The following is a 12,997-nucleotide window of genomic DNA, read 5'->3' as shown; positions in this document are numbered from 1 at the left end:
GAAAATGCTGGAAAATCTGAGCAGGTGTGGCAGCATCTGTAGAACATAGAACATTACAGCGCAGTACAGGCCCTTCGGCAATCGATGTTGCGCCGACCTGTGAAACCACTCTAAAGGCCATCTACACTATTCCCTTATCGTCCATATGTCTATCCAATGACCATTTGAATGCCCTTAGTGTTGGCGAGTTCACTCCTGTTGCAGGCAGGGCATTCCACTCCCTTACTACTCTCTGAGTAAAGAACCTACCTCTGACATCTGTCTTATATCTATCTCCTCTCAATTTAAAGCTATGTCCACTTGTGCTAGACATCACCATCCGAGGAAAAAGGCTCTCACTGACCACCCTATCTAATCCTCTGATAATCTTGTATGCCTCAAATAAGTCAACTCTTAAACTTATTCTCTCTAACGAAAGCAGCCTGAAGTCCCTCAGCCTTCCCTCATAAGATCTTCCCTCCATACCAGGCAACATTCTGGTAAATCTCTTCTGCACCCTTTCCAATGCTTCCACATCCTTCCTATAATGCGGCGACCAGAATTGCACGCAATACTCCAAATGCGGCCGCACCAGAGTTTTGTCCAGCTGCAACATGACCTCATGGCTTCGAAACTCAATCCCCATACCAATAAAAGCTAACACACCGTACGCCGTCTTAACAACCCTGTCAACCTGGGTGGCATCTTTGAGGGACCTATGTACATGGACACCGAGATACCTCTGCTCATCCACACTACCAAGAATCTTACCATTTGCCCAGTACTCTGTATTCCTGTTATTCCTTCCAAAATTAATCACCTCACACTTGTCTGCATTAATCTCCATTTGCCACGTCTCAGCCCAGCGCTGCAGCTTATTTATGTCTCTCTGTAATTTGTAACATCCTTCTGCACTGTCCACAACTCCACCGACTTTAGAGTCATCTGCAAATTTACTCACCCATCCTTCTACGCCCTCCTCCAGGTCATTTATAAACATGACAACGTGCAGTGGCCCCAAAAGAGATCCTTGTGGTACACCACTAGTAACGGGACTCCAGTCTGAACATTTTCCATCAACCACCACACCTTGTCTTCTTCCAGCTAGCCAATTTCTGATCCAAACTACTAAATCACCCTGAATCCCATGCCTCTGTATTTTCTGCAGTAGCCTACCGTGGGGAACCTTATCAAATGTTTTACTGAAATCCATATACACCACATCAACTGCTTTACCCTCATCCACCTGTTTGGTCACCTTCTCAAAGAACACAATAAGGTTTGTGAGGCACGACCTATCCTTCACAAAACCGTTTTGACTATCTCTAATCAATTTATTCCTTTCCAGATGATTATACATCCTATCTCTTATAAACCTTTCCAAGACGTTGCCCAAAACAGAAGTAAGGCTCACTGGTCTATAGTTACCGGGTTTTCTCTACTCCCCTTCTTGAACAAGGGGACAACATTTGCGATCCTCCAGTCTTCTGGCACTAATCCTGTAGACAATGATGACTTAAAGATCAATGCCAAAGGCTCAGCAATCTCCTCCCTAGCTTCCCAGAGAATCCTAGGATAAATCCCATCCGCCCAGGGGACTTATCTATTTTCACACTTTCCAGAATTGCTAACACCCCCTCCTTATGAACCTCAAGCCCTTCTAGTCTAGTAGCCTGAATCTCAGTATTCTCCTCGACAACATTGTCTTTTTCCTGTGTTAATACTGACGAAAAATATTCACTTAGCACCTCTCCTATCTCCTCGGACTCCACGCACCACTTCCCACTACTGTCCTTGACTGGCCCTACTCTTACCCTGGTCATTCTTTTATTCCTGACATATCTGTAGAAAGCTTTCGGGTTATCCTTGATCCCACCTGCCAAAGACCTCTCATGTTCCCTCCTGGCTCTTCTTAGCTCTCTCTTTAGGTCCTTCATAGCTAACTTGTAACTCTCGAGCCCCCTAACTGAACCTTCATGTCTCATCTTTATATAAGCCTCCTTCTTCCTCTTGACAAGTATTTCGACTGCTTGAGTAAACCACGGTTCCCTCGCTCGACCACTTACTCCCCGCCTGACAGGTACATACTTATCAAGGACACGCAGTAACTGTTCCTTGAACAGGCTCCACATTTCCATTGTGCCCACCCCCTGCAGTTTTCCTCTCCATCCGATGGATTCTATGTCTTGTCTCATCGCATCATAATTGCCTTTCGCCCAGATATAACTCTTGCCCTGCGGTATATACCTATCCCTTTCCATCACTAAAGTAAACGTAATCGAATTGTGGTCACTATCACCAAAGTGCTCACCCACCTCCAAATCCAACACCTGTCCTGGTTCATTACCCAGTACCAAATCCAATATGACCTCGCCTCTCGTTGGCCTATCCAAATACTGTGTCAGGAAGCCCTCCTGCACACATTGGACAAAAACGGACCCATCTAAAGTACTCGAACTATAGCGTTTCCAGTCAATATTTGGAAAGTTAAAGTCCCCCATAACAACTACCCTATTGCTTTCGCTCCTATCCAGAATCATCTTTGCAATCCTTTCCTCTACATCTCTGGAACTTTTCGGAGGCCTATAGAAAACCCATAACAAGGTGACCTCTCCTTTCCCGTTTCTAACCTCAGCCCATACTACCTCAGTCGACGAGTCCTCATCAAACGTCCTTTCTGCCACGGTAATACTGTCCTTGACTAACAATGTCACCCCTCCCCCTCTTTTACCTCTTTCCCTGAGCTTCATGAAATATCTAAACCCCGGCACCTGCAACAACCATTCCTGTGCCTGCTCTCTCCATGTCTCTGAAATGGCCACAACATCGAAGTCCCACGGTACCAACCCATGCCGCAAGTTGTCCCACCTTATTCTGGATGCTCCAGGCATTGAAGAAGACACACTTTAAACCACCTTCCTGCCTGCCGGGACACTCCTGCAACTTTGAAACTTTACTCATGACCTCACTACTCTCAACCTCCTGGAGCTACAATTCAGGTTCCAATCCCCTGCTGAACTAGTTTAAACCCTCCCGAAGAGCATTAGCAAATCCGCCCCCCCCCCCCCCCCCCAGGATATTGGTACTCCTCTGGTCCAGGAGTAGACCATCCCGTTTGTAGAGGTCCCACCGTCCCCAGAATGAGCCCCAATTATTCAGAAATCTGAAACCCTCCCTCCTGCACCACCGCGGAAGCCACGTGTTCAACTCCTCTTTCTCCCTATTCCTCGCCTCGCCAGTACGTGGCATGGGTAACAACCCAAAGATAATAACTCTGTTTGTCCTAGATCTAACTTTCCACCCTAGCTCCCTGAATTCCTGCCTTGCATCCCTATCCGTGTTCCTACCTATGTCGTTGGTACCGATGTGTACCACGACTTGGGGCTGATCCTCCTCCCCCTTAAGGATCCCGAAAACACGATCCGAGACAGCCAGGAGAGAAAAGAGGTAACGTTTCGAGTCCAATGACTCTTTGTCAAACTGATCTATTTCAGGATCAAGGCAGGGCACGATTAAGACGGCCTTAGATGTGGTAGCGTGGCCGAGCGGGCTGAGGCGCTAGATTTCTGCAGAGTCGTTGGTTGGAATCCCACCGCTGCCAGTTGTGTTTACAGTTTTGGCATCGATATTCCGTTGAACACACAATTTGTGCGCTCAGTTTGACATCAAAAGAACAAAAAAGAGAGACAAGGCAAATGTTTACTTTTCTTGCGGATTGGAGTGAGAGTGGGGCGTGAGGCTCCTCCACTGAGATGTCACTGGATCAAATGCTGAATGACAGACGACAACATTGGTTTCAATCAACAACTGGATTCTAAATAGAGAACTGTGCAGAAGGAACATGCCGACTTGAAATTAGAGCTCGATTTCTCTCTTCATTCACCTGAGGAAAGAGCAGACTTCTTACTCTATTTCTCTCATCACAGATGCTATATTTTCTATTTTCATTTCAGGTGTCCGGTAGCCACAGTATAATTATTTCAATGCAATCGCAGAGCTTGTGTTTGTGTCCCAGAATTAAGATGGTGGAATTGGGGTTTTGTAACGGAAAAACGTAGGCTTCTCATCATTCCTGATTCTAACGAGGTGGTCGGAGAATTAACCTGGTTTACCCATGAAACCTACAGGTTTTATTTTCATTTCAGACTTTCTTCATCAGCGTTAAGTTTCTCCGACAAAGTGACATGTTTCCTTGTAGCACTAGTGACTGCTTCAGTCAAGAACACCACCGATTGCTGTGAGCTGGAACATTAAATCGACAGTGAGGTGAAATTGGCCTACAAGCTGCAATTTCCAAAATCCACCCACCAAACACTGCGGCTCATGTGAAACGTACAAGACAGCACACGACATATTTTCATCAGTGAAAGCGACTGCCAGACATCACATTCTGAACACTTTACGCAGTTAATTCCAGCCTCACTTGAACCGGAGTCGAAAAACAATTGAAATTATGAATATTTCTTCGAAAAACACCCGAAGTATTTGTTCCTTACCTACTCACTATCTATAATCGACAGGTTTGCAAACGTAAATTCAATGAATGTTATTAATGACAATAATTATAATTAAATATGCCACAAATATAACAGGTTAGACGTCAACTAATTCTTAAACCACCCAATCCCCAAGGTTAACTCGTCCCTGCCTCTACACAAAGAAACGATAGACAAACAAAGAGGTGAAAAGAGGGGTGTAAATAGTCTGTAAAGTACAAATATAATAATATCTTTTCAGATGCCTTTGTGCCGAAGGTTTCTCTTTAATCGAGGCTACCCCTTTGATGTTTACAAAATCCTGTTTTAATATTTACAACTGGAGATGATTTCGGTTTGTTACACAGTTCATGATGATCTAATCAGCAGAAGGAATGTGCTCGACGTTGCCAAGGGCTCATCCCAACTAATTTGGTTCTGATCGCTTTCATGGTGAGTGCCAGTGAATGGCATGACGGGATTTGTATTTAACGTGGTAGCGGGGCCGAGCGGTCTAAGGCGCTGGATTTAGGCTCCAGTCTCTGGGTTCGAATCCCACCGCTGCCAGGAATGTTTTTAGTTTTGGCCATAGATTAGATTGAATACAGAGATTGTACAGAGATCTGACTGAAAAAGAAGAAAGAGACAATGCAAACGTGATCTGTTCTTGGAGAATGGAGTATATCGGGGACTTGAGGCTTTCCCACAGATCAGGCACTGGATCAAAGCGCTGAATGACAGGCAACACCACTAATTTCAGAACCACGACTGGATTGTTACTCGAGAACTCGGCAGAAGAGTCAAACTGACTCGAAATTAGAACACTCTTTCTCTCTTCACAGGTGCTGCACTTCCTCTGTTTCCTTCTGACTTTCAGTGTCAACAGGACAATTGTTTTAATGCAAACGTAGAGCCTATGTTCGCAATGCATGATTAAGATGGTGATTTTCTAACGGAATTCACATGCGCTTCTCATTAGTCCTCACTCGAACCAGATATCGACAGAATTAACCTGGTTTACCCACGAAACCTGTAAGTTTTATTTTCATTTCAGACTTTCTTCATCAGCGTTAAGTTTCTGCGATAAAGTGACATGTTTCCTTGTAGCACAAGTGACAAGTCAGTCAAGAACAGCTTCGATTGCTGTGAGTTTGAACATTCAATTGACAGTGAGGTGAAATAGTCGCACAAGCTGAAATTCACAAAACCCTGCCACCAAACACTGCGGCTCCTGTGAAACGGACAAGACAGCACACGACAGATATTTATGAATGAAACCATCTGTCGTCCATCACATTCTGAACTCTTGCAGGTCGTGTTAGGTGACCTTACTAGTGCGAAGGTAATGCCGAATCCACATTAAACGGGGTCTTTTCAGAATTGAAATTAATAAATATTTCTTCTCAATACACCTGAGGTATTTTGTCCTTAGCTGTTCAATATCTACAGTCACCAGGTTTTGAAATGTAAACACAATTAATTTTATTATTGACAATAATGATAATTATATGTACCACAAAAGCAACAGGTTAGCTGTTAGCTACTTTTTACCCGCGCCCCCCTCCCCAAACAACTTAAACTCGTTCCCCCCAGCTTCGAACTCACACACGTGATAGCCATCAGAGCAACCCATTGTGCTTCTGACTGGAGATGTTTGTTACACAGTTCTGATAAGCTGACGGAACTGGCTCGAGATTGCCAAGGGGTCTTCACAATGCCTTTGCTTCTGATCCAACGAGAAAATGGTGGAAAATCTCAGCAGTTCTGGCAGCAGCTGTAGGGAGAGAAAAGATGTAACGTTTCGAGTCCAATGACACTTTGTCAAACTGATCTATCTCAGTATCAAGGAACACCACCGATTGCTGTGAGCTGGAACATTAAATCGACAGTGAGGTGAAATTGGCCCACAAGCTGCAATTTCCAAAATCCACCCACCAAACACTGCGGCTCATGTGAAACGTACAAGACAGCACACGACATATTTTCCTCAGTGAAAGCGACTGCCAGACACCACATTCTGAACACTTTACGCAGTTAATTCCATCCTCACTTGAACGGGAGTCGAAAAACAATTGAAATTATGAATATTTCTTCGAAAAACACCCGAAGTATTTGTTCTACTCACTATCTATAATCGACAGGTTTGCAAACGTAAATGCAATGAATGTTATTAATAACAATAATTATAATTAAATATGCCACAAATATAACAGGTTAGACGTCAACTAATTCTTAAACCACCCAATCCCCAAGGTTAACTCGTCCCTGCCTCTACACAAAGAAACGATAGACAAACAAAGTGGTGAAAAGAGGGGTGTAAATAGTCTGTAAAGTACAAAGATAATAATATCTTTTCAGATGCCTTTGTGCCGAAGGTTTTTCTTTAATCGAGGCTACCCCTTCGAAGTTTACAATATCCTGTTTTAATATTTATAACTGGAGATGATTTCCGTTTGTTACACAGTTCATGATGATCTAATCAGCTGAAGGAATGTGCTTGACGTTGCCAAGGGCTCATCCCAACTAATTTGGTTCTGATCTCTTTCAGGATGTGTGCCAGTGAAGGGCATGACGGGCTGTGCGTTGGACGTGGTAGCGTGGCCGAGCGGTCTAAGGCGCTGGATTTAGGCTCCAGTCTCTGCGGGGGCGTGGGTTCGAGTCCCACCGCTGCCACTTGTATTTACGGTTTTGCCATCGACATTACGTTGAACACAGAGGTTGTGCGCTCAGGCTGACTGAAAAAGAAACTGGAGAGACAAGGCAAATTTTTGCAGAATGGAATGTGTGTGGGCCTCATGCATAGAAATGCCACTGGATCAAATGCTGAATGACAGATGACAACATTGGTTTCAATCAGCAACTGAGTTCTAAATAGTTAACTCTGCAGAAGGGACAGGACGACTTGAAATGAGAACTCGATTTCTCTCTTCATTCACCTGAGGAAAGAGCAGTGCTCCGAAAGCTAGTGATTTGATTGTGGTGGAATTGGGGTTTTGTAACGGAAAAACGTAGGCTTCTCATCATTCCTGATTCTAAAGCGGTGGCCGGAGAATTAACCTGGTTTACCCATGAAACCTACAGGTTTTATTTTCATTTCAGACTTTCTTCATCAGCGTTAAGTTTCTCCGACAAAGTGACATGTTTCCTTGCAGCACTAGTGACTGCTTCAGTCAAGAACACCGCCGATTGCTGTGAGCTGGAAAATTAAATCGACAGTGAGGTGAAATTGGCCTACAAGCTGCAATTTCCAAAATCCACCCACCAAACACTGCGGCTCATGTGAAACGTACAAGACAGCACACGACATATTTTCATCAGCGAAAGCGACTGCCAGACATCACATTCTGAACACTTTACGCAGTTAATTCCAGCCTCACTTGAAGCGGAGTCGAAAAACAATTGAAATTATGAATATTTCTTCGAAAAACACCCGAAGTATTTGTTCCTTACCTACTCACTATCTATAATCGACAGGTTTGCAAACGTAAATACAATGAATGTTATTAATAACAATAATTATAATTAAATATGTCACAAATATAACAGGTTAGACGTCAACTAATTCTTAAACCACCCAATCCCCAAGGTTAACTCGTCCCTGCCTCTACACAAAGAAACGATAGACAAACAAAGTGGTGAAAAGAGGGGTGTAAATAGTCTGTAAAGTACAAAGATAATAATATCTTTTCAGATGCCTTTGTGCCGAAGGTTTCTCTTTAATCGAGGCTACCCCTTTGATGTTTACAATATCCTGTTTTAATATTTACAACTGGAGATGATTTCCGTTTGTTACACAGTTCATGATGATCTAATCAGCAGAAGGAATGTGCTCGACGTTGCCAAGGGCTCATCCCAACTAATTTGGTTCTGATCTCTTTCGGGACGAGTGCCAGTGAAGGGCATGACGGGCTGCGTGTTGAACGTGGTAGCGTGGCCGAGAGGTCTAAGGCGCTGGATTTAGGCTCCAATCTCTGCGGGGGCGTGGGTTCGAATCCCACCGCTGCCAGGGATGTTTTTAGTTTTGGCCATAGATTAGATTGAATACAGAGATTGTACAGAGATCTGACTGAAAAAGAAGAAAGAGACAATGCAAACGTGATCTGTTCTTGGAGAATGGAGTATATCGGGGACTTGAGGCTTTCACACAGATCAGGCACTGGATCAAAGCGCTGAATGACAGCCAACACCACTAATTTCAGAACCACGACTGGATTGTTACTCGAGAACTCGGCAGAAGAGTCAAACTGACTCGAAATTAGAACACTCTTTCTCTCTTCACAGGTGCTGCATTTCCTCTGTTTCCTTCTGACTTCCAGTGTCAACAGGACAATTGTTTTAATGCAAACGTAGAGCCTATGTTCGCAACGCAGGATTAAGATGGTGATTTTCTAACGGAATTCACATGCGCTTCTCATTAGTCCTCACTCTAACCAGATATCGACAGAATCAACCTGGTTTACCCACGAAACCTATAAGTTATATTTTCATTTCAGACTTTCTTCATCAGCGTTAAGTTTCTGCGATAAAGTGACATGTTTCCTTGTAGCACAAGTGACAAGTCAGTCAAGAACAGCTTCGATTGCTGTGAGTTTGAACATTCAATTGACAGTGAGGTGAAATAGTCGCACAAGCTGAAATTCACAAAACCCTGCCACCAAACACTGCGGCTCCTGTGAAACGGACAAGACAGCACACGACAGATATTTATGAATGAAACCATCTGTCGTCCATCACATTCTGAACTCTTGCAGGTCGTGTTAGGTGACCTTACTAGTGCGCAGGTAATGCCGAATCCACATTACACGGGGTCTTTTCAGAATTGAAATTAAGAAATATTTCTTCTAAATACACCTGAGGTATTTTGTCCTTAGCTGTTCAATATCTACAATGTTGTGGAGATGCCGGCGTTGGACTGGGGTGAGCACAGTACGACGCCTTACAACACCAGGTTAAAGTCCAACAGGTTTGTTTCGATGTCACTAGCTTTCGGAGCGCTGCTCCTTCCTCATGTGAATGAAGAGGTCTGTTCCAGAAACACATATATAGACAAATTCAAAGATGCCAAACAATGCTTGGAATGCGAGCATTAGCAGGTGATTAAATCTTTACAGATCCAGAGATGGGGTAACCCCAGGTTAAAGAGGTGTGAATTGTACCAAGCCAGGACAGTCACCAGGTTCTGAAATGTAAACACAATTAATTTTATTATTGACAATAATGATAATTATATGTACCACAAAAGCAACAGGTTAGCTGTTAGCTACTTTTTACCCACGCCCCCCTCCCCAAACAACTTAAACTCGTTCTCCCCAGCTTCGAACTCACACACGTGATAGCCATCAGAGCAACCCATTGTGCTTCTGACTGGAGATGTTTGTTACACAGTTCTGATAAGCTGACGGAACTGGCTCGAGATTGCCAAGGGGTCTTCACAATGCCTTTGCTTCTGATCCAACGAGAAAATGGTGGAAAATCTCAGCAGGTCTGGCAGCAGCTGTAGGGAGAGAAAAGATGTAACGTTTCGAGTCCAATGACACTTTGTCAAACTGATCTATCTCAGTATCAAGGAACACCACCGATTGCTGTGAGCTGGAACATTAAATCGACAGTGAGGTGAAATTGGCCCACAAGCTGCAATTTCCAAAATCCACCCACCAAACACTGCGGCTCATGTGAAACGTACAAGACAGCACACGACATATTTTCATCAGTGAAAGCGACTGCCAGACACCACATTCTGAACACTTTACGCAGTTAATTCCATCCTCACTTGAACGGGAGTCGAAAAACAATTGAAATTATGAATATTTCTTCGAAAAACACCCGAAGTATTTGTTCTACTCACTAGCTATAATCGACAGGTTTGCAAACGTAAATGCAATGAATGTTATTAATAACAATAATTATAATTAAATATGCCACAAATATAACAGGTTAGACGTCAACTAATTCTTAAACCACCCAATCCCCAAGGTTAACTCGTCCCTGCCTCTACACAAAGAAACGATAGACAAACAAAGTGGTGAAAAGAGGGGTGTAAATAGTCTGTAAAGTACAAAGATAATAATATCTTTTCAGATGCCTTTGTGCCGAAGGTTTTTCTTTAATCGAGGCTACCCCTTCGAAGTTTGCAACATCCTGTTTTAATATTTATAACTGGAGATGATTTCCGTTTGTTACACAGTTCATGATGATCTCATCAGCTGAAGGAATGTGCTTGACGTTGCCAAGGGCTCATCCCAACTAATTTGGTTCTGATCTCTTTCAGGATGTGTGCCAGTGAAGGGCATGACGGGCTGTGCGTTGAACGTGGTAGCGTGGCCGAGCGGTCTAAGGCGCTGGATTTAGGCTCCAGTCTCTGCGGGGGCCTGGGTTCGAATCCCACCGCTGCCACTTGTATTTACGGTTTTGCCATCGACATTACGTTGAACACAGAGGTTGTGCGCTCAGGCTGACTGAAAAAGAAACTGGAGAGACAAGGCAAATTTTTGCAGAATGGAATGTGTGTGGGCCTCATGCATAGAAATGCCACTGGATCAAATGCTGAATGACAGATGACAACATTGGTTTCAATCAGCAACTGAGTTCTAAATAGTTAACTCTGCAGAAGGGACAGGACGACTTGAAATGAGAACTCGATTTCTGTCTTCATTCACCTGAGGAAAGAGCAGTGCTCCGAAAGCTAGTGATTTGATTGTGGTGGAATTGGGGTTTTGTAACGGAAAAACGTAGGCTTCTCATCATTCCTGATTCTAAAGCGGTGGCCGGAGAATTAACCTGGTTTACCCATGAAACCTACAGGTTTTATTTTCATTTCAGACTTTCTTCATCAGCGTTAAGTTTCTCCGACAAAGTGACATGTTTCCTTGCAGCACTAGTGACTGCTTCAGTCAAGAACACCGCCGATTGCTGTGAGCTGGAAAATTAAATCGACAGTGAGGTGAAATTGGCCCACAAGCTGCAATTTCCAAAATCCACCCACCAAACACTGCGGCTCATGTGAAACGTACAAGACAGCACACGACATATTTTCATCAGTGAAAGCGACTGCCAGACACCACATTCTGAACACTTTACGCAGTTAATTCCATCCTCACTTGAAGCGGAGTCGAAAAACAATTGAAATTATGAATATTTCTTCGAAAAACACCCGAAGTATTTGTCCCTTACCTACTCACTATCTATAATCGACAGGTTTGCAAACGTAAATACAATGAATGTTATTAATAACAATAATTATAATTAAATATGCCACAAATATAACAGGTTAGACGTCAACTAATTCTTAAACCACCCAATCCCCAAGGTTAACTCATCCCTGCCTCTACACAAAGAAACGATAGACAAACAAAGTGGTGAAAAGAGGGGTGTAAATAGTCTGTAAAGTACAAAGATAATAATATCTTTTCAGATGCCTTTGTGCCGAAGGTTTTTCTTTAATCGAGGCTACCCCTTCGAAGTTTACAATATCCTGTTTTAATATTTATAACTGGAGATGATTTCCGTTTGTTACACAGTTCATGATGATCTCATCAGCTGAAGGAATGTGCTTGACGTTGCCAAGGGCTCATCCCAACTAATTTGGTTCTGATCTCTTTCAGGATGTGTGCCAGTGAAGGGCATGACGGGCTGTGCGTTGAACGTGGTAGCGTGGCCGAGCGGTCTAAGTTGATCTGTTCTTGGAGAATGGAGTATATCGGGGACTTGAGGCTTTCACACAGATCAGGCACTGGATCAAAGCGCTGAATGACAGCCAACACCACTAATTTCAGAACCACGACTGGATTGTTACTCGAGAACTCGGCAGAAGAGTCAAACTGACTCGAAATTAGAACACTCTTTCTCTCTTCACAGGTGCTGCATTTCCTCTGTTTCCTTCTGACTTCCAGTGTCAACAGGACAATTGTTTTAATGCAAACGTAGAGCCTATGTTCGCAACGCAGGATTAAGATGGTGATTTTCTAACGGAATTCACATGCGCTTCTCATTAGTCCTCACTCTAACCAGATATCGACAGAATCAACCTGGTTTACCCACGAAACCTATAAGTTATATTTTCATTTCAGACTTTCTTCATCAGCGTTAAGTTTCTGCGATAAAGTGACATGTTTCCTTGTAGCACAAGTGACAAGTCAGTCAAGAACAGCTTCGATTGCTGTGAGTTTGAACATTCAATTGACAGTGAGGTGAAATAGTCGCACAAGCTGAAATTCACAAAACCCTGCCACCAAACACTGCGGCTCCTGTGAAACGGACAAGACAGCACACGACAGATATTTATGAATGAAACCATCTGTCGTCCATCACATTCTGAACTCTTGCAGGTCGTGTTAGGTGACCTTACTAGTGCGCAGGTAATGCCGAATCCACATTACACGGGGTCTTTTCAGAATTGAAATTAAGAAATATTTCTTCTAAATACACCTGAGGTATTTTGTCCTTAGCTGTTCAATATCTACAATGTTGTGGAGATGCCGGCGTTGGACTGGGGTGAGCACAGTACGACGTCTTACAACACCAGGTTAAAGTCCAACAGGTTTGTT

General features: G+C 43.5%; 3 non-coding genes across 3 annotated transcripts; all 3 read left to right on the top strand.

The window, feature by feature from the left end:
* The first annotated feature begins 7,045 nt into the window (after positions 1-7,045).
* On the top strand, positions 7,046-7,127 carry trnal-uag (transfer RNA leucine (anticodon UAG)). Its single transcript has one exon. It is a non-coding gene; the product is annotated as a tRNA-Leu (tRNA).
* A 1,251-nt stretch (positions 7,128-8,378) lies between these two features.
* On the top strand, positions 8,379-8,460 carry trnal-uag (transfer RNA leucine (anticodon UAG)). Its single transcript has one exon. It is a non-coding gene; the product is annotated as a tRNA-Leu (tRNA).
* A 2,305-nt stretch (positions 8,461-10,765) lies between these two features.
* On the top strand, positions 10,766-10,847 carry trnal-uag (transfer RNA leucine (anticodon UAG)). Its single transcript has one exon. It is a non-coding gene; the product is annotated as a tRNA-Leu (tRNA).
* Positions 10,848-12,997: the final 2,150 nt, after the last annotated feature.

The sequence above is a fragment of the Scyliorhinus torazame genome, chromosome 5, assembly GCF_047496885.1.
Source record: "Scyliorhinus torazame isolate Kashiwa2021f chromosome 5, sScyTor2.1, whole genome shotgun sequence".
NCBI lineage: Eukaryota > Metazoa > Chordata > Chondrichthyes > Carcharhiniformes > Scyliorhinidae > Scyliorhinus > Scyliorhinus torazame.
Note: the sequence above shows the minus strand (reverse complement) of the source record. Positions and strands in the feature narration are given on the sequence as shown.